General features: G+C 36.0%; 1 long non-coding RNA gene across 1 annotated transcript in view; it reads right to left on the bottom strand.

Annotated features, from left to right (window-relative positions):
• The window catches only part of LOC138849966 (uncharacterized), a 121,991-nt gene extending 100,981 nt beyond the window's left edge, over positions 1–21,010 (bottom strand). The window contains exons 1-2 of the long non-coding RNA XR_016235884.1: positions 20,869–21,010; positions 11,118–11,236 (exon numbers count right to left, since the gene is read on the bottom strand). This is a non-coding gene — a long non-coding RNA (uncharacterized LOC138849966). The remainder of the gene's footprint in view (positions 1–11,117; positions 11,237–20,868) is intronic.
• Positions 21,011–26,936: the final 5,926 nt, after the last annotated feature.

Raw genomic sequence — 26,936 nt, 5'->3', positions numbered from 1 at the left:
TTATATTCATTTTGGCCTAGAAATCCATGTGAAAAGCACTGAAATATTAAGGATGCTATGAATCAAATATGCTTGGGAATTTCAGCAGAATTTATTTTAGTTTACTCTCAGACTTAAAGTTCACATGATTGAACACTTCCCCTCAAAATTAAACAAATTTAGTCCATTCTCATCATGGCCTTTTATAATCAGCAGAGCTCTGTGACTAGTTCTGGCTGGTGCAGTTTGAAGAGGTTCACTCTATTTCCTTGTGAAGTATCCTACTGATTTAAGACAATGATGGAGCCACAAGATCTGCCACTTGTTCAATAGAAACCAAGTTCCAGTTATCTTAGCCTTTATGGAATTAAGATATTCAGTAAACACTGATGAATCAATTAATGCAATTCTCTTTTTCCTGATTTCCTTCTAACCTGTTTCATCTTTTTTACCTGGTATTAAGGAATTTTACATTTTTTTCTTTTTAAAGCATGTCTACTTTAAGCAGCCTCAGTGGTCAAGTTACTATATAGAAGACCTGCTTTCAGTTTTAAATCTAAAAAAAAAAAAAAAAATGTTTTCCCGGAAAATCTTGGACATGTTGATGTGGACCCACTGAGTTGACCCAAAGGGATTTGGGGGTTTCTTTGCTATGAAGTAAAGGCTTGCCCTATACTGATGAATACTCAGACTTTTTTTTATTGTCCTCTCTACTATTCTCCCAAATATGTTTTTCTTATTCTTTGTGTGGCCATCTGTAAAAGATACTAGGTAATAACTTGTATTGTAGAAAATGTGGCTTGCATAATAGAAGCCTAAATGGTAGAAAACTTAAACATCAGTTATTACTAACATAAACTCAAATAGTGTGATCACAGTTTGATGCTCTGTATCACAAACTGGAGTCAAGTACATGTTCACTCAATGATCCGAGCTGTGGTTTACATCACAAGGTAAAAAAGGAAATGGCAAAAATTTTAATAGGATGATTTTAGTTAGATCAAGAACATATACAGTGAGATAAAGCCAATTCAACTTTAATATAAAATATCGGGGGCTGGCACTGTGGCATGAGTGGGTAAAGCCACCGCCTGCAGTGCCAGCACCCCATATGGGCGTCAGTTCAAGTCTGGGCTGTTCCAATTCCAATCCAGTTCTCTGCTGTAATCTGGGAAGTCAGTAGAAAATGGCTCAAGTCCTTGGGCCCCTGCACCCACATGGGAAGACCCAGAGGAAGCTACTGGCTCCTGGCTTTGAATCGGCACAGCTCCAGCCACTGCAGCCAGTTGTGGAGTGAATCAGCAGATGGAAGACCTCTCTCTCTCTCTCTCTCTCTCTCTCTCTCTCTCTCTGCCTCTCTTTCTCTCTTTCTGTAAAACTGACTTTCAAATATTTTTTTTTTAAATAAATAAAGTAAAATATTGGAATCAAAGGTGATCACTAAGAATTTTTGTATTCATGAAAATTTGGGAAAGTAATTCAAACATGCACATAGTACCTTGATGGAAAAATTTATGATTGGTCTGCAGCATTTAGAGGAAATCATCTCTGCAAGTGGTTACAAAAGAAGACTAGCAGAAACTGATTTTAAGAAAAAGCAGGTTGGCACCGCAGCTCACTAGGCTAATCCTACGCCTGCAGCGCCGGCATACTGGGTTCTAGTCCTGGTCGGGGCGCTGGATTCTGTCCCAGTTGCTCCTCTTCCAGTCCAGCTCTCTGCTGTGGCCCGGGAGTGCAGTGGAGGATGGCCCAAGTGCTTGGGCCCTGCACCCCATGGGAGACCAGGAGAAGCACCTGGCTCCTGGCTTCGGATCAGCGCGGTGCGCCAGCCACAGCGTGCTGGCCGCAGCAGCCATTGGTAAGGTAAAGCAATGGAAAAGGAAGGTCTCTCTCTCACACTGTGCACTCTGCCTGTGAAAAAAAAAGGGAAGGGAAGGGAAGGGGAGGGGAGGGGAGGGGAGGGGAGGGGAGGGGAGGGGAGGGAAGGGAAGGGAAGGGAAGGGGAGGGGAGGGAAGGGAAGGGAAAAAGTAGAGGCCGGCGCTGTGGCACAGTGAGTTAAAGCCCCGACCTGCAGTGCTGGCATTCCATATGGGACCCGGTTTGAGTCCTGGCTGCTCCACTTCCCATCCAGCTCTCTGCTATGGCCTGGGAAAGCAGTAGAAGATGGTCTGAGTCCTTGGGCCCCTCTACCCATGTGGAAGACCCGGAAGAAGCTCCTGGCTCCTGGCTTCGGATCAGCTCAGCTCTGGATGTTGCAGTCATTAGCAGAGTGAACCAGCAGATGGAAGATCTCTCTCTCTGGCTCTACCCCTCTCTTTAACTCTGTCTTTCAAATAAATAATGTAAATCTTTAAAAAAAAAACCACACAAAAATGTAAAATTCCTTAATACCAGGTAAAAAAGATGAAACAGGTTAGAAGGAAATCAGGAAAAAGAGAATTCCATTAACTGATTCATCAATGTTTACTGAATATCTTAATTCCATAAAGGCTAAGATAACTGGAACTTGGTTTCTATTGAACAAGTGGCATTTGTTGTGTATTATTAGGAATAGAATTCTGAGCTCTTCTGCCCTCTGCCACTGGTATCGGAGTTACCAAGGAAAATGCAATGCAGTCAATCCCTGGGTGGAACTCTTTCCTCTCATAGAGAAAAGACAGAGCAATACCAACTTTAGTAGTGGGTGTCAATCTCCCATGGTCATCTAGTTCCTCCCAGCACTGATACAGGGCACTTGGCTTGCACACACCCTTCTTAAATTCCCTCTCCCCAGGGAATAGTGTAGTAAGTTGGCCAGGTGCCATATGACACACAGGCTTAAGCAGAGTATTACATCTGAAACAGAAAAGTGATTCCCACACAAGGTGACAAACCAGCACAGCCTGTGAAGACTTTTTATCTCTTGGTGAGGAGTGTTCTAGGCCCAAGGTTCATTGTTTTTTTCAGGGAGAGGAGACTGAAAGACTGCTCCCAGGATAAGATAGCATGATATTGTAGAAGAATGTATAACATGTAAATAGCTGAAATGTAGAACCCCATTTAAAGAAAGAAGCAGTGGGAAGTGTAGGCAGTGAGGAGGAGTATTGCAAAAGAGAAAATAGACCCACAGAACTACAGTGGAATTAGATAATGGAGAAAAAAGACTACTAGACTTGTCCACCAACATTTATGCAGTATCAAGCTTATGGTAGGCATTCATTATATTAATTGAAGGCATAAAAGAACATGTTGGTCTTGTAAGCATGGGGAGTCATCATAATTGATTAAAAGAGGCACTTAATGATCATATGCAGCAGCAACGGTACAAAATCATTACTATTGAAAGAGAATAGTTTAGACATTTTGCTACAGTTAGAGAACTTTTCTAACAAGACAGGTCAGGAGAGGTGAAGGAGCACTCAGGTTTGAGAAAAGCTGTTGAATTAATTTGGAAAAACCAACAAAAGAATCTGATGGTCAACTGGATGTAGAATTGAGAGAGTTCAAGGAAAAATATTAATTTTTAGTAGGTCTAGAAGGGAAAGTTATCTAATACATAGTGATGTTGCTATCATTGAAAATTCAAGAGGAGATGCATTTAGGAGATAAAGATCTTGAACTTGGTCTGTGTCACTTACATCTTAAGAGGATTCTAGTGGCAATGTTCAGAGGGCTTTCTGAAGCTCCAGATATAGGGTGAACTGGCAAGGAGTGATAGGCATTGATAATAGCCAAAGACAAAAGTGAAAAGCAATACTTGAGGAGAAATTCTCAGCCAAAAGAGAAGAGGCATGCTTATATCCAGGAAGTATTAACATTACTGTGTGGGATAAAGAGAAAAAGGTGATGAGGATACGTGAGGAAAACTACTGGAAGAGTTGGGGAGAGAACCAAGGGAATACGCTGAAACCAAAGAAAGACAGTTGCAAATGGAAAGTTATTAGCAAAGATTTGTCAGATTGAAAAAGACTTGAAAAGCACCCATTGCATTTGGCCTTTGGTTCCTCACGAATTTCAAAAAAACAGTAAAGGCAGATGGCATTTTAAAGAAAAAAGACAACTTCTTAATTCATGAGAGAAAAGAAAGACAATTTCAATCAACTTAGCATCATCTACTCAGTATCATTTTAGAGATGGTGGGAAAGCAGTTTTCCAAACTTACATCTTAAAAGGAATGCTCCCATTGGCATACACAGGTCACTATTCAAAATATTCTCCATTATAAACTGCTACTTTGAATCATGAAGATTTTTCCTTTTTCAAAAATCCCTCTAATAAAACATGATTACTCCTGAAAATAGCAATGCCTTAAATTATCCCTCTGAAGTGTTAATTGATAAAGATTTAACAGAGAAATTATTCTTGTCCAGTGAGACACCAAAGTGGTTTTGATGTTCTGCAAGTAGAGCAACAAAGAACAGGGCCTGTTAAATGGGGGACCTATAAGACCTCAAAGAAATGTCTCCCAGTGGATTATCTGGTTAGAGTCATGCTAGACTGTCTTTGTTGGTTGGCTCTGCCAAAATGTATTTTCTCTTCCCTTCCCTCCCCTCCCTGTTTTCCTTTCTTTTTCTTCATATTTCTTTTTTTTACTATTTAAAGAAATGGGGTAGTTAAGAAAATATAAGTGTATAGTAGAAAAAGCCTTCTTAAAGCACATGGCATCTGGTTAAAAGGGACTGAGATGTTAATTATTGCTGTGGCAACCCACAATATCAGCCAAAATCTTAAGGTACTGCATTTACTTTGATTATAGCATGATTTTCTGGTATATTTTGTTACACAGCCACTAATCTTCAAGGAAAGCAGATCCACAATGACTGCTTTCCTGCTTAAAGAATTAATCAAGTATTTACTGAACACCTACCATGTATCTGCAATTAGCAAGATAGTACTTAAAGCAAGAAAAAGAAGAATCAAGGTTAGCTATTATTTTAATTGAAAAGTAAGGCTGTGGTATGTAAACAGGTAACAAGTAACTGTATTAAACTAGAAACCATAAGGTTTCTTTTTTGAGAAACATAACTGCCACAGTGAGATTAAAAAATCTTGGGTACTTAATAACATTCATAACATTTGCCTCAGGAAGAAAAATTCTCATGAATATTCTAGGGAAGAAAAAGAAACAATATAAACCTACTATCTAATTTTTCATGTTTCAAAAAACCTATTGTCTACTTTCACTTAGCAAAATGATATGTCCTTACGGTAAGCAATCCAGTGACTAATCTATTATTATATTATCTTATAAAAATTTGAAGGAAAAGTAATGATTATCTTTTACTCCAAAAATATACACCTATTTATGTCCTGATTTCCCTTCTTTTCTCCTATCCTTATTTGTAATTATAAAATGCTTGAATTATGCTATAAACATAATTCTGCTCTAAAAAACAAGTCTATTTACATTTTTAAAAAAGCTTGAGGACAGGAATTTAATTTTTTCATGGCTAGCAAATATATTTGTTGTATGTACAGATGGATGATGGATGAATGGACCTTAATCTATTTCATCACATTATGAATAAATAAGAGAACATGATAAATCTAGATCTACCACTAATATTTTGAGTATTGTTGATTTACTTTTATTTATTTAAAAGGCAAAATGATGGAAAGAAATACTAAGAGATATTCCATCCACTGACTGGTTCAATACCCAAAGACCTGCAACTGCTTAGGCTGGGCTAGGCTGAAACCAGAAGGCCAGAACTCCATCCAGGTCTCCAATGTGTGTGACAGGGATTAAAGTACTTGAGTCATCAAATGTTGCCAACCAGGGTGCGTATTAGCAGCAAGTTGGATTGGAAATTGAGCTGGTATTCAAATCCAGGAACTCTGATACGGTATACAGGCACAGGTATTCGCTGTGCCAAAGAATAATTTTATTTTTTTAAAGTGAACAAAAATCATGTATTCCATATGTATAGTTTTAGGAGCATAGTGATACTTCCAGCCCTACCCTCCATTCGACCCATGATCCCACCCTGCCTCCTCCTTCTTTCTTTATTCTTTTAATTTTTACAATGATCTGCTTTCAGTTTATTTTATACTTATAAGATTAGCTCTACACTAAGTAAATAATTCAACAAATAGTAAGAAAAAAAAAAACCACTGTTCCTCAACAATAGAGGCAAGAGCTGTAAACAATCATCAAATCTCAAAATGTCAATTTCACTCATATACACTGAATTTTTGTACCCTCTAACAGTAATTTTAAAATAGATTTAAAGCTACTGCTTTAAAAATAAATTCTTCATTTAAATTTCACAAATACTTGGCAATTTCAAATTTTAATTCTTTGTTTCTGGTATAAGAGAAGCAACTACCACATTGATTATTTGCAGAGTACTTTACACCATATGAAAGAGTTACTTCTAACAAACTAGGGTTAAGGAGCATGTGCAGTGTGGAGAATTTTGCATATAACTCACAGGCTGCCCTTGAGATCAGGATGACAGGAACTTGAATTGCTGCTATGAACAATGTGTCAACCCCCAGCAAAATTTAAAATTGTGAGTAACTCTTTGCCTCAGAAATTCTATTTCTAGGAAGTTATCCTTGTGAAATAGTCATGGATGCATGTGTTCAAAGATGTATTTATAGTGTTAGTCATCATAGCAATGGTTATAGAAAGTGCAAATGTCCACCAACAGGGGATGATTCAATTCAATGAACTATAATATTTCCACATGACAGAATATTACCTGGTCATTGAAATTAACATAGAAAATATTAAATGTTGAAAAACGTCCACAATAAATTGTGAGGTTAAAAAATTAGAGTTTAGACAGTAATATGGTATAAAAAATTTGTTTAAAAATAGCCATAGTCATAGGCAGACAGAGATATAAATAGAATAAGACTTGAAAGATCACGCTTGAAAAAGTTATCATTCATCTGCTCTACTCTAATAACCTCTTAACTGGTCTTCATGTACTCTTGACCTCGAAAAAATTTTCCTCTTCTTGGGTACAGTCATATTGTTTCAAAATACATAGCCTATCATATCATTTACTGTTAAAATACTTGGAAATAATTATCCTCCTTTAGGGTAAAGAACAATCTCTTTATTAAAACTTGTAATTATCATTCACAGCCTGATTATCTTTCTCACCTGCTGTCACTCTCCAGGTTTTCGTAACTCCTTTGTCTATATTCCTAACAACTGCACCCCAAAATTCAGATAATGTAGAGAGAAGTCAGGTATTCTTATACACATTGAACCAGGCATTGTTTTCATTTCCTCTATCTCTGTAGTACATAATAGGGGTGCTTCAAATGTTTGTAGGAAATGGAATTTAAAAGTATGTTTATTTGGTATAAAAATAGTTTTAAATTCATGCATAGTTTTTTCATAATATGCATTTTCCAAAAAGGTTCTGAAGGACTCTTATACAAAAGGCTTGAAAAATCCATTCCTAAAAAAAAATTTATATTTACTATCACACCAAGAAGGAGGCAAAGGCTTTTTGAACATCCCTGTAACAAAGTCTTAGGTGGGGACAAAAAACGCAAAAAGGTAGTTGGTCTCTCTCTGAAGGGTTTCTCTGGTAGGCTGTTTAGCTTACCAGACAAGAGCAGGACTGCCACCACTTGGGCATAAAATGGAGAGGATCTACCTTTTCATATCAATCTTTGAGTCTTGGTTGTTAAAGAACATCAATCATATTAGCAATGTTCACATCCTTTCCTCATCACATCTACCACTTAAACCAATTATGAGTATTTGGGAAAACCCTTTAACCTCTCAGTACCTCAGTTATCTATACTATAAAATGGGAGATGAACTCAGTCAAGTCTATTTCAACACTTCATCCTGGTAGTTATATCTCCAAGACTTGCTATCCTTTGTTCACCTTAACTTGGTTCTACCTGTGCACAAAACTTGAAGTTAAGAAGACACCTTGATTTATGCTGGTCCTATAAAACCTTAGGAACGGATTTGATCAAAAGATGCTATAAAGAAAAGATTGTTTTGAAAAGTCGACAACACATGGCATTGACACACAAGGCAAAGCATTTAGTCAAACACATCCATATCCACAGGACAAATCTAGGCAGCGTTCTTGAATTTCAGTGATTGGGTGAAACTATAAAGTTGCATAATGTATATGCGTGTGTGTGTGTGTGTGTGTGTGTGTGAACTTCTTGAAAGAAAACTCTCCCAAAGGTGCAAACAATGCTCCCTGTTTTCCCAAGGCGTAGATTGATCATGGTTACAGAGAAAGAATTTTAATCTGATAAAATGAGGCACCTTAGGAGGCTAATAGACTAGTAGCCCCTAATCCTCACAATATTCCACATTAAAATTCCATTGAAAAAGACCCTCATAAATGGGAAACAACAAATCCTGCACAGAGAAACCAAGGTAAGACAGTGAACTCTTCCCCCCATAATTTTTCTTACTGGTCTTTCTTATTTCACAGCATTATATGTTCTGAAGCTTTTAGTAAAATGGGGGTTTCTCATTTCACCTTAACTGCTGCTAATTTGTTCCAAATGTTAATGTTGCAAGTAAGGTCTGGCAACCATCGCTGTATTGAGTTGATAATAGGAATAGAGCTGATCACCATCTGGTTTGGTTCAGAAAACAACTTGCTGCCTAATATTGCAGAATTTAAGTTGGAAGACTCCCGCATTTCATGAATGCCACAAAAAAAGAATTTAAACTAACAGCCCTCCTCAATAGGCATGTGTCCTTATTTATTGCTCTATAGGTTTGCTAAATATGGAATATCACATTACTAATTTTGGCACATTCCAAGGAACATAAACAGGCCAAAACCTCTTAACATAAATTACACCAGAGCTCCTAATGATAATTTTAAAAATTCACAGGACTAGTTTTCAAGAGTTATGACAGAAAACCATTTCAGAAATAAGAATCAAAAATTGAAATTGATTTGTTGTTGCAAGCCTCCTTACCAATGCTGCTGTTTCAGATCTATAAAAATATACTCTGTTCTACCACTTTACAAAAAAATTAGAATATCTGATTTATCAAGAACTACCAGTGATTTCTAAAATGGATTTTTTTTACTCAAAAGAAAATATTTCACAAATTCCTTCCCAATTCCAAAATTCTCTAGGTATTACAATAATTCTTGCAATCATCTAGCTTTATACAAAGGAATCTTATAATTATTTTAAGTGTTTACTAAATACAATACTATATAAAGAGGTTAGGAGTCTAGACAATGACTATGTAATGAGAAGACCCATGTCATTCATATTCTCATTGTATTCCTAATGCTTTGAATTATGCCTGGCACACAGTAGGTAACAATTTAATGAATGGAGCCCAAGGATCCTTAATGCATAGAGTTTAAGAAATCTGGAAAACAACAAGGTTTTGGATAGCAATTTCCTGCTTAGTTAAAAGCTCTATTTCTAAACCAGGGACATTTCAAAAGGTTATCAGAGAATATAAAGTCTCTATAAATATGACATAAATATGAAAAAACATGCAATGTCTTTTCAGGTATAATGTCTATATTAGTTGCATAATGCTATTTCCTGAAAATTAGTTGCCCATTTATTTAGGTTGCATGGCCAAAATATAAAAGCAAAGCAAAGGCATATCCTTTAAAAAGACATTATCCTTTTTAAAAAAACTTTTTTCTTTATATACAGATATAAATACAGAATCTCTCTTCATTAAATTTTAATCATAGATATTTGTAGGACACAGTGTGATTCTGACACATATGTAAAATGTGTAATGATTAGTTCGGGTAGTTAGCATTAAATTTTTGATTAACATATAATAATTTTACATCACTTTTCAGGTTCACTGTGTTATTTCCATATGTGTATACAATGTGTACTGATAAAATCAGGGTAATTAAAATTCCATCTCTTTATCATTAATTTGTTTGGAGGCTTCTAGGTCCTCTCTTCCAGTTACTCATAAAATATATAACAGGTTATTTTGAATTTCAGTCAACCCACTATACTACAGAATACCAGAATATTTTCCTTCTATCTGTTTTATTACCTGTTATTCAACTTACCTCCACACCATTATCCCTATACTTCTTTGTCTCTAGAAATCACTATTCTAAGTCCAGATCAACATTTTTAGCTTCCACATATGAGACAGAATATGTGGTATTTGTTTTTCTGTGTCCAACTCACTTCACTAAACATAACATACTCCTGTACCTTCCATTTTGATGCAAATAATCTCACTCTGGATATTTTCAATGGCTAGAATATTTCAAAACACTGCCTGTACTACAAAGAAAATAAGGTGTAATTAGGTATATCTTTTTCCATTAATATAGGATTCAGGAATTCTTTCTGAATTTTTTGTCCCAGGGTTCCAATTTTTAAATTATGTTAATAATTGTGAAAATGTATCTGGGTCAGCGCCGTGGCACAATAGGCTAATCCTCCACCTAGCGGCGCCAGCACACCGGGTTCTAGTCCCGGTCGGGGTGCCGGATTCTGTCCCCGTTGCCCCTCTTCCAGTCCAGCTCTCTGCTGTGGCCCGGGAAGGCAGTGGAGAATGGCCCAAGTGCTTGGGCCCTGCACCCCATGGGAGACCAGGAGAAGCACCTTTGGATCAGCGTGGTGCGAAGGCTGCAGCTCACCAGCCGTGGCGGCCATTGGAGGGTGAACCAACGGCAAAAGGAAGACCTTTCTCTCTGTCTCTCTCTCTCACTATCCACTCCACCTGTCAAAAAAAAAAAAAAAAAAAAAAAAAGAAAAGAAAAGAAAAGAAAATGTATCTGGACAGACAGGGTAGACTCTTCAAAGTGTCTCTGTTAAATACTTATAAATATCTAAATGTCAATTTGCTTGCAGTAATTTGCTTGAATGTAAGCATAGACTTGCAAGCCTGCAGAAGTCATCTAATCTACCTCTCTGTATGCATTTAAAGGCAGAACTCTATGAAAGGTATCAAAGAAAATAGAAATTTATCACTCCTAGTTTCAAAGACGTCCCAGCTAGATTTTAAGGATAACCACTGAGTAACCATCTAAGAATTCTGATAGTATCTTAAGCTTCATTCTCCTTCTATATATTCTGACCTATCAGCTAAAAGAACAGCTCTCATCTCATGACCAAAAAGCTAATGTCTGTGAACTTCCATTTTTAATTTAACAATATGATAATAAGAACATAGATTGAAGTAAAACAGTAAACTTACCTTCCTATTCCTTTTCTTCTGCTTCCTTTTCTATCTTCACACTCCTTTCCTTTCCGGTTCTTTACATCATATCTCAGAAGCCTATTGTGAGTTTCTTTTGTCACCCATATGATGGAACTCTACAGAGAGAAAGAGTGCCTCTGTGATACTATATAACTTTTGCCAATAAACTTCACAGTATCAGGAAAATTCCTTTTTACCGTGATGAAGGTGCCTTCTAACAGTCAGACAGTAAACACCGTCCACATGTGCACCTTCAAAGAAACTTCGCCCATTTTGTTCCCCCTGTCCAGCTGACAGTCTTGCAATCTGGGAAGCTAAGCAGAATTCAGTCTGCTTAGTACTTGGGAAGGAGACAGAGAATATGCAGTACTGTATTCTTTCCCCTACCCCATTACCCTCACCTCACCTGTGCAGAGCAGTATGGCAGTAAGAAAAGCATACTGAATTCAAGAACTCTGTATGCATTACAAACCCTCACTGTGCCAAATTTTCAGGACAGATTTTTTAAAGTCTCATCGCAGTCTATAAGTCCAAAATAGATTTTCATATCAGAAGTCCATTTGTCCATAATGGTTGGAAATGATGAAATATAAAGTTTGCAGTAGAAAAAGGTGAATGTATGCAACATGGGAAATTCCATGAACTTACATTCTGCATTTTTCCTGCATTATTTTGCTCAGCTGCTCCATGACCAAATTGTATGTTCCCTCCACTCTGCCTTCACAAGTTCTGTTTCATCTTTAAGACCTAACTGAAGTATAAAGTTGTTCAAAGCCTCACTATTACTTACAACCCTCATTAATCTCTCTGTCCTCTAAATATCATACCCATAGATCCTGCCAAATGATGCCAAGTTTAATGTTTTCTAATTTTTTCATATGTCAGTCTCATCATTCTATCTGGATTGCCTACTCTTTGAAAAAAAGTTAAACTACCCTGATATTTGATGCTATTCCTTCTTTCATCATTTATTAGCTGGGTCATCTTGACAAGGTTCTTGAAATTGCTTGCACCTAAGATTCCTCATCCCTAAAACAGGACTAACAACACAAAGCTTACATTGTTGTTTGGATTTCACAGATAGTCAATAAATAATTGCTGATGGATGAGTATTTCCTTAATGACCCATGGAAAGTATTTTAAGTACTTTAGGATTTTTATTACAAAAATCAGTTTCCATGGGACAGCATTTTAGATCTAAGATAAGATAGACACATAACTTAGTACTGCTGACCTAAAAAACTTTTTTTTTCTCTTAACAGTTATTTTCACTTTTTCCCTGCCCCTCTCAAATAAAAAGAAAGAGCCAAAGAGAACCATGTTTGAGTTTGGTAATTGTTTCTACTTAAAATTAAGTGGAATTTACCATCATTTATGAACTGAATATGCCTGCTGAAAAGCTATTAAGAGGCAAATAAAGCAGCTGAGAGAATCTGCAATAAGGAGTTTAGCCCCCCAACCTTTTGAAACACCATCCAAAGGAAGATAGCAGTAGTATCACAAATATGGGCAACTGAACGTGAGTAGGGCAGGTCAAACTATCACTCATTTTCACTGTCTTTCTTGCTTGTATGATACAGAAAAGTCCTCTTCAAGTAATGATCTGATTTCCCTAGAAATTCCATTTTCTCCTCTGAGAGTAATAAAGTTAAAGCAAATGACAAAAAAGTTTAACAAAAAACTATCTTTCACTGCTAACACTAAGCAATAAAGAAAAAAACTAATTAGAAGAGTATTTCTTAGTGTATGAATCATATCATCCTTTGGCTAATTAACATTAAACCCTCTGTGTGTTCCTGGAGGAAGACCAAATATAATAAGATACTTCATTACTAACATACCATATAAGATATGTCAAAAGGACAACAGGTAACAAAGCCAGAGACATCTAAGTTGATTCTTCTTAGAGTATATACCACAGGATCCAAAGCTCCATGGAAGTCAGTATTGCTGTGACTCAGCAAGTACATGAGGAATAACTGAGTAATGTGAGTAAATGACTACAGGGGAGCAGTTCGTCAGGAACATACTAGAAAAGTAATTTTCTAAAATGGCTCAACTTGGATATGAATTTAGTTTGGATTAGAAAGGAGAAACTGCCCAGCATTGTCTGAATTCTAGCATCACTGGAAAGACATGAAACTCCACCAACAGTGCCAACCCTCTTACCCACTCACTATGCTCATGTTGAGGAACATGGTTTTTAAAGTCATTCCATTTTTAATTATCTTTATATACAGAAGATCAACTCTATACTAAGTAAAGATTTCAACAGTTTGCACCCACACAGACATACAAAATATAAGTACTGTTTGAAGACTAGTTTTACCATTAATTCTCATAGTACAACACATTAAGGACAGAGATCCTACATGGGGAGCAAGTGCACTGTTGACTCCTGTTGTTGATTTAACAATTGACACTCTTAGTCATGACGTCAGTAATCACCCAAGGCTCTTTTCATGAGCTGCCAAGACTATGGAAGCCTCTTGAGTTCACAAACTCTGACCTTATTTAGACAAGGCCATAGTCAAAGTGGAAGTTCTCTCCTCCCTTCAGAGAAAGGTACCTCTTTCTTTGATGGTGCCTTCTCTCCACCGGGATCTCACTCACAGAGATCTTTCATTTAGGTAATTTTTTTGCCACAGTGTCTTGGCTTTCCATGCCTGAGATACTCTCATGGGCTTTTTAGCCAGATCTGAAAGCCTTAAGGGCTGATGCTAAGGTTAGAGTACTGTTTAGGGCATTTGTCGTTCTGTGAGTCTGTTGTGTATACTGCTTCCCATGTTGGGTCGTTCTCTCCTTTTTAATTCTATCAATTATTATTAGCAGACACTGGTCTTATTTATGAGATCCTTTTGACACTTAATCCTATCTTTGATTAGTTATGAACTTAAGCTAATCATTTTAACTAGTAAGATGGCATTGGTACTTGCCAACTTAATGGGATTTGGAGTCCCATGTACTGCCATAATTTATCTACTTTCCTGGAATATCCTCCCCTATATCACTCTCTCCCAAAATTCATCAAGGTATGGGTTACTTTGTATAAGAACCCCAATCCCCACCCTGTCACCACAAAAAAGAAAATTATGTGTCTGTGTATGTGTGTGAGAAAAGCCTAAGGCCGGTGCTGTGGTACAGCAGGTTAAAGCCCTGGCCTGCAGTGCTGGCATCCCATACATGTGCCAGTTTGAATCCCAGCTACTCCACTTCCAATTCAGCTCCCTGCTAATGCACCTGGAAAAGCAGTGGAAGATGGCCTAAGTCCTTGGACCCCTGCATCTGTGTGGGAGACCTGGGAGAAGCTCCTGGCTCCTGGCTTCAAATCAGCCCACCTCTAGCAGTTGTGGCCATTTGGGGAGTAAACCAGTAGATGGAAGACCTCTCTCTCTCTATCTCTCTCTACCTTTCTCTGTAACTCTGTCTTTCAAATAAATAAATCTTTAACAAAGTCTATCACTCTATTATATACAAAATTTATATATATATAGATAGATATTGTATATAAATAAATATTTAAAGATATATAAAATTACATTCTATCATCGAACAATCCACAGGTAGAACTGGCAGGACAACAATGTCACATGCAATGCATAGTTCTAAGTTTAAGGCAATTGTTCAATTCTCATCATCTAAACCAGTGACAAAAGGAAAAGAGGATGTCGAGGTTGTCAACTTCCCATTTTAAGGGGTGACACAGAAGTTGCATAAATTAGTTCTCAAAAACAGTGGTCAGAATTGAGTCACATGAGCACAATAAGTCGTGAAAATAACTGGAAAATATCATCTCTAGATGGATGGCTTGGTGATGTCCTTAAAAGTACTGTAGTTTCAACAAAAGAAAGGAAGGATACACTGAAGGATAATTATGTAGGTCTGCCTCACTTCCTTAAAGACTGCATCATATATAATTTATGTGAAGCATTTTCCTATCTAGTATATTAAGACAGTAATTACAGCAACCAGTAAATAGAAAAAGAATGATTCACAATAAAACATCAGAAAGGATCCCCCACTACTTTCAACTCAGTGTGGGTGGGGGAATAATACTTTCCTTATCCAAAATGAAAAATTTCATTATTTTTTCTCTTTTTGGAAATACAATGTTATAGGCTTAAGTAGCAAAAAAAGAAAGAACCAACCAACTTCATTTAGAAACCCAAAGGGCCAGTCCAATGTATTCACCAAACACTTGTCTTCATCAAAAGGTAAGAGTAAGTCCTAAATAATAAATAAACGTTGTTTCCTTATAAGAGGATACAGCATGAAAACCTATAAGGCAAGGTGCCTCTCCTTAAGGAATATACAGATGTATTGAAAAAGACATTTACTTCCTCTTCCTTATACCTTCAAAAATTTTTAATATTGGCCCCTTAATTAATATAATTATAATTCTATCATTGTTAGTGAAATGAAACCGTCTCAAGCAGCGGATGGCATCTTGGGCTCTGGCCCAGCCACCAACCTGTATACTAAGTTCGGCCTCTCCAGGACCCAGCCTGACTTACTAGAAGTCAGGCAACCAACTGGCCCAACCACGAGGGTCAGCTCTACCCCCACCCTGATGGGATTATTGTTCCAACTTCCCTACCCCCTGCAAGACTATAAAAGGACCTGCTCTCCTCTCTCTTTTCGTTCTCTCTTGCCCTCTCCCTCCAGCCTGTCAGATTTCCCTTCACCGGGCAATAAGCCTTTCCATTAACTCTGATGTTTAGTGTGTTTTGTGGCGGCTTTTCAGTCATGGCATGTAACATAAGCAAATCATTGTTAAAGCATTCATTTCACAATGAGGAATTTCTATCAAATAATGAACCTGGAGATTCCATGATGGCAGAATAGGGAAAAGGCATACCGCTCTAGGCAGGGGGTAAAGAGTTAAAAAAAAAAAAGTGACATATTCCCACTAAGATCTGGAACCAGACAAAGATACCCACCTTCACCACTGCTGCTCAATATAGTCCTGAAGGTTTTAGCCAGAGCCATTAGGCAAGAAGAAGTAATCAAAGGATACAAACTGGAAAGGGGGAAGTCAAACTTTCCCAATTTGCAGGTGACATATCTATATATAGGTGAACGAAAAGACTCTACTGAGACTACTGGAGCTCATAAAAGTTTTTGGTCAAGTGGCAGGATATAAAATTAACACACAAAACCAGTAGCCTTTGTATACACAGATAATGTCATGGCCAAGAAGGAACTTGTAAGATCAGTTTCATTCACAATAGCAACAAAACAATTTCAATATCTTTTAATTTTTTAAGATTAACCAAGGGTGTCAAAGCTCTCCACAGTGAAAACTATAAAACTTTAAAGAAACATTAAAGAAAGAAAGAGAAGAAACAAAAAACTAAAATATCTTCCACATTCACGGAAGAATTTACATGATCAAATGTTCACACTACTGAAAGCAACTTACAGATTCAATTTGATCCCAATCAAAATACCAATGACATTCTTCTCAGATCTTGAAAAAAAGATGTAAAAAATCATATGGAGGGGGCGGTGCTGTGGCGTAGCAGGTAAAGCTTCCTAGAAGAAACATGCCTCACCAACAAAGTTACACATGGACAGAAAATCAAAGGATGCTAAGGAAAAGCAAAAAAGGGCAGGTGTAGCCATCCTAATACCAGACACAACAGATGTTAACACAAAAACTGTTAAAAGGGGCCAGTGCTGTGGCATAGTGGCTAAAGCCTCCACATGCAGTGCTGGCATCCCATATGGGCGCTGGTTCAAGTCCTGGATGCTCCACTTCCAATACAATTCTCTTCTATGGCCTGGGAAAGCAGCAGAAGATGGCCCAAGTCCTTGGGCTCCTGCACCCACGTGGAAGACCTGAAAGAAGCTCCTGGCTCCTGGCTTCGGATGGGCTCAGCTCCGGCCATTGCGGCCAAGGAAGATATCTCTCTCTCTCTCTCTCTCTCTCTCTCTCTCTCTCTCTCTCCTTCTCCTCTCTATGTGTAGCTCTGACCTTCAAATAAACGAATACATAAATCTTAAAAAAAATTCTTATGGAAACACAAGAGATCCTGAATACCTAAACCAATCTTATACAACAAAAACAAACTGGGGGCATCGCATTACCAGATTTCAAGACATACTTCAGGGCAGTTATAATCAAAATAGCCTGGTGCTGGCAAAAATAGACATGTAGACCCATGTAACAGAATAGAAACTCCAGAAATCAACCCACGCATCTACAATCAACTTATCTTTGACAAAGGAGATAAAATCAATCTCTGTAGAAAGGAATTTTATCATCAATAAAACAATGCTGGAAAAACTGGATCCATTTATAATAGTATCAAAAAGAATAAAATACTTATGAATAAATTTTAACAAAGAAAGTATACTAGAAAGACTAGTATACTGAAAATTACAAAATACTGATAAAATAAATTGAAGAAAACACAAATAATTAGGGAGATATCCTACAAATAAATGGAAAGATAATACACATTCATGGATTGAAAGACTTACTATTGTGAAGTTGCAGAATTCATCAGAATCTTTTATCTTGAAAAATGGTACAAGAAATTGTTTTAAAATAAAATGCTTTGAAATAACAAAATTAGCTGTATTGATATATTATGTTCTTAATTAGGAATTATTTCAAAATTAAAATTGATTTCCATTAAGTTTTCTCCCATTAAGTTTAAATAACAAAAAATTAAATCAACTAGAAATGGAAGAGAATCAATCTTGCCTCCTATGCAAAAATGGTCATTTTTTACTTGAGATTTCCAAAAAAGTCTAAAGTAACAGAAATATCTTTAATCTGAAAACTTCAAATACCTTCTATGTATGTTGAGGACTTAAAAATACCAAACAACTGATAAGAAATCCCTACAAGTTAGGGGAATGAGTGGTAAAGATAACCGCATTAAGATATGTTAATTTGGGACTCCAGCTCTACTGTTGTAAATAGATTCATTCATTCATTCATTGCTCGCAGCTTAAGGTTTCTATTCTAGCATTCCCAAAACAACCTGCTTTAATACATTATTTCTGAAACCAACATAGTGTAGAATTTCTAAAAAGATTTTTTAAGAAAACATTTTGAGGAGGAATGAAGAAATGAAAAGGAAAATAGCACCATCAGTAATGGAGCACTTAAGAACAAACCCTGCAGGTTCCCAGAGACTTTATATACCACCCAGAGATGAAGTTTCTTCCTTTCCTTACATATTCACCTAAAACTTATATCAATTAATATAATTTAAGCATTTATAATCAATGGTACTGAATTAAAACTATGCTGTTTAACACAATAAAAATATTCACAGGAAAGTACATTATAGGAAAAGCATTTACTTCAATGTCATTTTAAAAGCTTGTAAATTCACTGAAAAAAAGAAAATAATAAATATAAAATAGTTAAATAGAGTCAAGTAAATGATAAATCTAGCTGTAAAGTTATATACTGGATATAGAGTCTTATTGGAACTAATGAGATATGACTTAAGTTGTCCCTGAGGCAGAATATTTAAAGAGGAAAGGCATTCCAAGCCTTCAAACTGTAAGCCAAGAAAAAGTCAAGGAAATTCTCATGGAAGATTTTGAAATAGAGTGAAAATTTTTCTCCACCTCTTTCTTTTGATCGGAAGTCACCAGAAACCTCTAAGGAAATTCAAGACAAGAACCCAAATGGTCATAGTAGCAGTACTAGTCTTTAAAGTCTGTCTATGCCTAACATGAAACAAAAAGAAAATGATCACCCATGATCTATGAACCATAGTGGATGTCTGAGTAGAAGAATAACAAACTTATTCTGACTGTGTTAAGAAAAAATTTTTTTGGCCTTGTAAAAGCTGTAGGTTAAAGGAATAAAATAAAGATTTGAACCAAGTTAGTGTAGGTGGAATGAGAAATAAAGGATCCATTTAGGAGACAGTTCAGAAATAGAATCACAAGGACTTGGAGATTAATTGGATATGGATATACAGAGGGAGATGGTTAGAACAATTTTTAGAGATGTTTAAGGTAAGAGGGTTTTTTTTATTTAGTAAATATAAATTTCCAAAGTACAGTTAATGGATTACAATGGCTTCCCCCCCTCAATTTTCCTCCCACTCACACCCCTCCCATCTCCTGCTCCCTCTCCCATTCCACTCACATCAAGATTCATTTTCAATTATCTTTATATACAGAAGATCGATTTAGTATATATTAAGTAAAGATTTCATCAGTTTGTACTCACACAGAAACACAAAGTGTAAAATACTGTTTCAGTACTAGTTATAGCATTACTTCACATTGGACAACACACTAAGGACAGATCCCACCTGAGAAGTAAGTACACAGTGACTCCTGTTGTTGACTTAACAATTTGCCACTCTTGTTTATGGCGTCAGTAATCTCCCTAGGCTCTAGTCATGAGTTGCCAAGGCTATGGAAGCCTTTTTAAAAATTTATTTACTTGGGAGGCAGACACTCATATACATGGTGAGGTAGGGGTTTGAGATCCCATGCTGTTTTATTTCCCAAGGTCCTGAAATGGCTGGGGCCATTGGGAGCTCAGGAACCCAATCCAGGTCTCTCATATGGGTAGCAGAAATTTAGTTACTTTACCCATAACTACTGCCATGCAGGGTCTCAATTAGCAGGAAGCTAAAGTCAGGAACAGAGGTCAGGTATTGAATCCTGGCACTCCGATATGAGACCCAAGCATACTAACCAGTGCTTTAACTGCTAGGCCAAACATTGGTCCCCATTTGGAGGCTTTAAACCTGAATGATTATATTTTGAATACTTTCTCTTTTTCATTGGTTCTATAACCTCTTTCCAGAACTCTGATTCAAACTATTATAAGGTGTGGGCATTTGTGGCACAGGTTAAGCTGCTGCTTGGAAAACCTGCACCCTATATCAGTGTGCCTGGGATTAAATCCTACCTCTGCTTCCAACCCAGCTTCCTGCTAATGGCCACGCTGGAAGGCAACAGATGATGGCTGTAGTACTTGAGTCCCCACCACCCACACGAGACCCAGATGGAGTTCCTGGATCCTGGCTTCAACCTGATCCAGCCCTGCGGCTGCAAGCATTTGGCAAGTGAACCAGAAGATAGAAGTGCTTGCTCTAGCTTTACTGCATTGCTTTTCAAAAAGTAAAAATTACTGAATAAACTCTTTAAAAAAAACTATTTGAGACCTTTCCCTCCATTTTCCACAATATATAAATTCTTTATAGCAATCCTCATATGACTCTCTATATTTTATAGCATTCATCCAGAAATTAATTCACCAACCCTCTCTTCTGCTGTATTGCTTATTAAACTTCCCATTTTTTATTTCGATTATTAATTTCTAGAAGTTTTCTTTATTTAAAAATCTACCAGTTACATGTTTTCAAGGTGTTCTATTTTTAAGCATATTAAATATAGCTATATATTCTGTTTTTATTTTAATGTTTATAGTTTAAGGAGTCTACTTTTGGGATCTTTTTTTCTTTTGATTGATTCTCATTTATGCTGCCTTAACTCCTTGTACATTTTAAGATTTATGACTGTGTGTAGTCATCTTTCTTACCATCATCTGTAGAAAACATAGAATGAGGCCCAGATTGAAGTTGAATTTTTCCAAGTGATTTGTTTCTGACATTCATCCACGTGTACTATTAGCCAGGATCATTCTAGGATAAATGCTTCACTTGAGACTTTTCAAACCCACTAAGGGCCACCTTGTGCTTATATATATTTTGTTTGTGTGTGTGTGTCTAAGTATATAATTAAAAATTCCACTTACCTACTGTTAATACAGGCAAGCTTCCCTTGGTGTTTGTTTCTTTTACTCTTGCACATCTCAGATTTGTGTAGAGATAGCCTATTGGGTTTCCTATTATAGGTGAACCCTGAATCTTAATTAGTGTTCTCCATGTCCCAAAAACCTGCCAAAATGGAAACCCAGTATTTTAGAAATCAGCAGAAATCCCTGCAACTAAAACTAGATTTGACATTTACCTTTTCTGGCTCCTGGATTCCTTTATTTGGGGGCATTTTTTCCAATTAATCAGTATATAATAATATGTTTTATTTATCCAGTATTTCAAAATGTGTTAAAGTGGCAGTTTTTGGATATCTAATATCCAAAAATATAAAGATATCCATATACCTTTAGTGGTCTACTCAACTTTCTTGCTTCCCACATTGTAGTATATCTTCTGTATTATTTCTACTTCTTGTGGATCTCTGATGTATACAGCTCTCTACAGTGGCTTACTGTACTTCTTTACTACATTAGAGGGTTAAATTAACCTAGTAATACATGTGGCTCACTGGGGCCAAATAGATAGTTTGTCATTACATGTCTATAAAAAAATCATTTCAGGCTTCTGGGAAAATAGTAAGGAAGAAATAATATTATAAGAAAATGTAGTGGCCTGTGTCGCGGCTCACTAGGCAAATCCTCCGCCTGTGGCGCCGGTACCCCGGGGTTCTAGTCCCAGTTGGGGTGCCGAATTCTGTCCCAGTTGCTCCTCTTCCAGTCCAGCTCTCTGCTGTGGCCCCAGGAAGGCAGTACAGGATAGCCCAAGTGCTTGGGCCCTGCACCCACATGGGAGACCAGGAGGAAGCACCTGGCTCCTTGCTTTGGATCGGCGCAGTGCGCCAGCCACAATGCGCGAGCCGTAGCGGCCATTTGGGGGGTGAACCAACGGAAAAGGAAGACTTTTCTCTCTATCTCTCTCTAACTCTGCCTGTAAAAAAGAAGAAAAAAAAAAAGAAAATGTAGTAAAAAAAAGAACATAAAAAATATAGTAAGTGGCTTCTAAAAAATCAAGGGTTGCTATATCTATTATGGAACAAATTAATTTTCAGGGAAGTATTTAATGCTTTTATTTATTCTGTCAGTGTTTTCTTCAGTTGTTCTTTGTTGTTGGAAGACTGACTTTTAGATTAGCCTTTTTAGATCAATAAAACAGAATTGTACTAAGAAGCCATTTCAAAACTAGAGTTCTGAATGAAGTTATCTATCATTAAAAGGCCTACTATTTAAAACCAGATGATTGTTTTAGTCATAATTACTGGAATTAACCAGTACTCAAATATATGCTCAAAAATATGTATAAATTTCTGACTGTTGTTTCACTAAAGAACATAAATCCAGTCAACAAAAATATTGTTGATTCCTAGAATTAAGCAAGGTTAAAGATTAATTAAGCAAGTTAAAGATTAGAAGAGATACACAGTTAGAAGGGAATTAAAATCAGAAATAGTGGAAGTGAGGAGACATCTAGACATCTACCACTTGAGAAATATGATCTGGTTCTTCATGTCCTCAAAATCAGAAAAAATTTACCATGGACATAATGGTAACTATAAATATGAGTATGGAGAAGCTTTACTTTTTTTGCAAAGTAAGGCTGGATGATTTTCCCAGATACAGAGTAACACAGTAAAAAATTACTTTAAACATCATTAAGTAAAGGACCTAAAATTCAGATAGGATAATTGGCAAATTCATAAAATCAAAAGTAAAGCAATATAACTAGCATGTCTCACCTAAAGCTTCATGTCAGAAAAGTGGTTTATTCTCAATCTAGCTAGCTAGTATGTAACATTATTACTTATACTACTGTTTAAAGTAAAGCTAGAATGATAGAAGCTGGTCAATTCAGGCAGAAATAAAATTCAAGGAAGAACTCAAGTCTCTATTCAAAAGAGTAAGAGAGACCGAGGAATTAGTATACATCATTTATTCATTTATTTTACTGTCTATTAGATACGTTATTTTGCTCTTATAGATCCACACAAACTTGGACATTTGAGCCACTGAACTTTATCTTTGGCATAAGTTTTGGATTCAGCCACAGCTTTTTCCCCTGATTCAATTTTCTCCCTTAGTTAATAATAAGAAAAAGAAAATGTAGAGCTGGCCAGATGCTTCAATGATGAAAGAAATTGTTTTGGTGAAATCCAAAGAGTAAGAGAGCCAGGATATTTGGAAAGTTCAAGCCATTTTAGACCACACCCGTCTGCTGCACGTAGCCTGGGTGACTCCTTTTTGGCAACTTCCAAAACAGCTATATGTACCCTGTAGGTTCAGCATTTAATCCTTAAAAATGTGTGGCCCAAGTTGGCTTCGATGAGCTATTTTATTTCTTGCAGTCCAAATCACCCACAATGTTAAACATCCTTCTAACTAAATCTTGAGTGCAAAACTGTCAGCCAATCAAATGGCAGGATAACAGGACTCTTAACTTTAAAGATGCAAAACCTAGACTTAGAATATAAATCTCCAAGAGATTAAAAGAAGGTTATACAATCCTAAGAATTCAGCAAACACCATAACAAATTAGAGATGTGCTTAGTGATTTACGAATAGGAAAATGACCAGTGACATATAAAATACTTAGTAAACCAAGGAGGTCATCTTTCACCATAGGAACAAACCAGATTCTATGTCTTACCTCAGGTCCAGAGGTTTTGGGTACTGTTGCATTCCCTTCCAAATACTGTAAAGTCTTTGTTCACTGGGAATTATCATTATTAAAAATAACCTGCTTTGTGGTATAAAATATTTTCTCTAAGAACTATAATACCTACTGCAGAACAACGTATTTTGTTTTGCCATTTGGAGAGTAAGGATATCCAAGATTTGGCATTTTCACTCTATACAGTTTACTGTGTAGACCTAATCTATAAAGTTTTTTTTTGTTCTGCTACCTTTGAAAAGAAAATATGAGGCTTTCGGTCTCTGTAAAAGTGAAAGGTTAATTTTTTTAATATATAATATGGTATTTCAAGTCCTAACAGATATTTATAACATTCCAGATTTCCTTTGATGTAATTTGTTGTTTTAAATTGGTTTTCCTGAATTTTTAATGCAAAAAGAAATGGTCTCAAAGTATCAAGACAGACATACTTGAAATCTGTATCTATATATATACTAAAAATCCAACTCTTATCATTTGTTCTTTAGAAAGTTATTGATACATATTAACATTTTATAGGATCACTTGACTTCTTTTATTTATTTTCAGAATCAAGATTCTGCTGGAGCATTTGTGTTTCTAACTTTCTCATCTCCCTTGGCATAAAACTGGCTTAATATTTTGCAAACAATATTTCATTTAGGGATTTGTTACAATGCTAATAATCTTACTTATTTTCTTGTTACCAAGATTCAATAATTTACTTTAAACCATAGCAAAATTTTAAGTTTTGCATCAAAACCTAATATCAAATGAAATTATTAAGCTCATAATATAGTGACATCATTACAGATGTTCCACAATTGGTGTTCTTTACTTTCCATCTTTTTTTTTTTTCAATCTAATCTATTTGATGGTATTCTACAGGTCAAACTTAAATAAAATGTCTGTGAAATTTCTCTCAAATCTGGGTAAGTGGCAATGCCAAAAGAGAATATGCTGATTTTTTTTAGTTTGCATTTGCATTTATTGAATGGACTTTTCAAAATGCTTTACATACTTTTCTGAAACAGCATTTTCCACAACCCATTTCAGAGTACCTGGGTTTGATAACCGCTCCAGCTCCCAACTCCAGCATCCTGCTAATGCAGAACTTGGGAGGCAGTTGTAGAAGCCCAAATAAAAATTGAGTATCTGCCACCCATTTGGGAGACCTGGATGAGTTCCAGGTTCCTAGTTTGGCCTTGCTCAGTTGTGGACATTGTGGACTTTTGGGGAGTAGATCATCAGATAGAAGTGCGTGCCACCCAACCTTTCTTCCTCTCCCTCCCCTACCTTTCCACCCTCCCTCCCTTCCTTTCTGTTTCTCAAACATATTTTTTAAGAATTTGGACTTGAGTTTTTTAACATATAAAAACATTCATACATTTGAATTGAGCTTTGTTTCAGTATTTCTGAATCAAGAATTGAGTCTCCTAATACAAAAGAAGAATAATAAATATGACTGGTACTCTTTTCTAAGTTCTCTATGTAAAATCAATTTAAGTATTCTTTCTGATTTTAAACACCAACCAGTGCTGAACCTAATGGCCAGAACCTTAAAAATAATCTAACAGCTGTATGCTCAATCCCATTTGAGGGAAACACTTTTTCATGTCTATTTTTGATATAGATATATTAACAGCCATTTACTCTTTCAAACTACTTTTTAATATTTTATCCAAGTTCTCCATTATTTGTGATTTGTTTGGAAGAGGGGTGACATTCTATATAAAACTACTTGAGCAACACAAAACTTTCTAATTCCAGGTAGACCCAACCAAAAAAGCATATTTAGAATTTATTTTTAAAGTCACTTTTCAAGCACCATTTCAAAAACTTAAAATAAATGATTACGATATTCCTTACTTATTTCCTATCAAACACTGTATCACTGAGGTGTGTACATAAGTAACTGAGAAAGAGACTATATGAATAGTTTGTAAAATAAAACTTCACATGGGCAGATAAAAATAATTCAAGAAAATCTGAATAATCTTAGATACAATTTTTTAAAAGAATGGGAAATATTAAAATTTAGATAAAATTTCATCTCTATAGAAGATATGCTTGCTAAATCAAATCTCTCTCTAAAGGTAGGAAAAAAGTTTTAAGAATCTTATTGCAACTTCTGAAATCATGTTTTACATTTAAGTAGTCTCTTTGCAATAAAAAAATTAAATACTACACCCTCCCCTAATTTTACCTTTCTTTATAGTTCATCAACGCTTAAATTTATATTTTGGTCACTTACACTTTGTTTAAATAATTTGATTTAGTTCTGTACAAGTGTTTTGGTTAAATCAAAATCATATAGTAAACCCTTAACAAGTACTAGAGAAATATGCATATTTGTTCTAACATACTTATTTTCTACCCTAATGGGAAAGATCTGCTCACTGTGCTTCTAAAAGGTGTTTTGTCTTCCCTTCTTTATGGCTGATGCATTAAGTTGTTCCCCTCCTTAGGGCATCAACCTTTTATAATGCTATCCAACTTTCTACTACAATACCAAATCTCATGGCCACCCTTAAGTCTTTACAGAAACCTCCAACCTTCAATTGTGTATTCCTCTGAATATGTACATCACAAATATTGTACTTCACTAGGCAAACAAGAATCACTCTCATACTGATCTACTGGAAAGTTACTGGCTGATGAAAAGAACTTTCATTCTTTTACACTGTCTTTCAAACTAGGTGCAGGATCCTTGAGGACCAGAATTAAGTACTGGATTTTTCTCTCCACGTTGCCTTCTCTTTTGTATTAGCCCTATCAATGTATTCACTTTATAACCCTCTAGAGTCGAGTGTATATAGTTATGCACATCTCTGGGGTATATAAAATGTCCTTATTTAAGTTAATAGACAGTTAACTAAGTTGTGTCTCTGAGATGGCCAGTGTTCAAAAATGAAAATAGATGATTTATAATGAACAAAACCTACAAAAATACAAATTACAATGAACATAATTTGTCAACATTGGCTCATAATAAAATTTTTCTACGTCCCTGAAGAAAGATGTCTAAAGACAATCTTTATGAAAATTAAATACTATAGGCCTACCTGGAAGACACAAATCAGTTTAAAAGATTCAACGCAAAATTTTTTAAAAAGTAATCCATTTAGCATTTCACTTATTCTAAGATGAAAGCTTACATAATGCTATTGATGGCATTTTTTTCTTACTAAAACAATACAAAAAATAAGCATTATTCTGTAAAGGTTAATCTCCCATATTAAAATTCATTTAAACAGTGTCATATCAACTGATAAGGATTAACCTGATTTTTAACTTTTGGGTTTTAATGTTTTTAAAAATTTATTTATTTGAAAGACAGTTAGAGAGAGATAGAGGGAGACAGAGAGATCTTCCATCACCGGTCCTCTCCCCAATGGCCACA

The sequence above is a fragment of the Oryctolagus cuniculus genome, chromosome 6 (assembly GCF_051225735.1).
Source record: "Oryctolagus cuniculus isolate XC-2025 breed Fujian yellow rabbit chromosome 6, ASM5122573v1, whole genome shotgun sequence".
In the NCBI taxonomy this organism is placed as follows: Eukaryota; Metazoa; Chordata; class Mammalia; order Lagomorpha; family Leporidae; genus Oryctolagus; species Oryctolagus cuniculus.
This window is presented reverse-complemented; position numbering and strand designations above follow the sequence as displayed.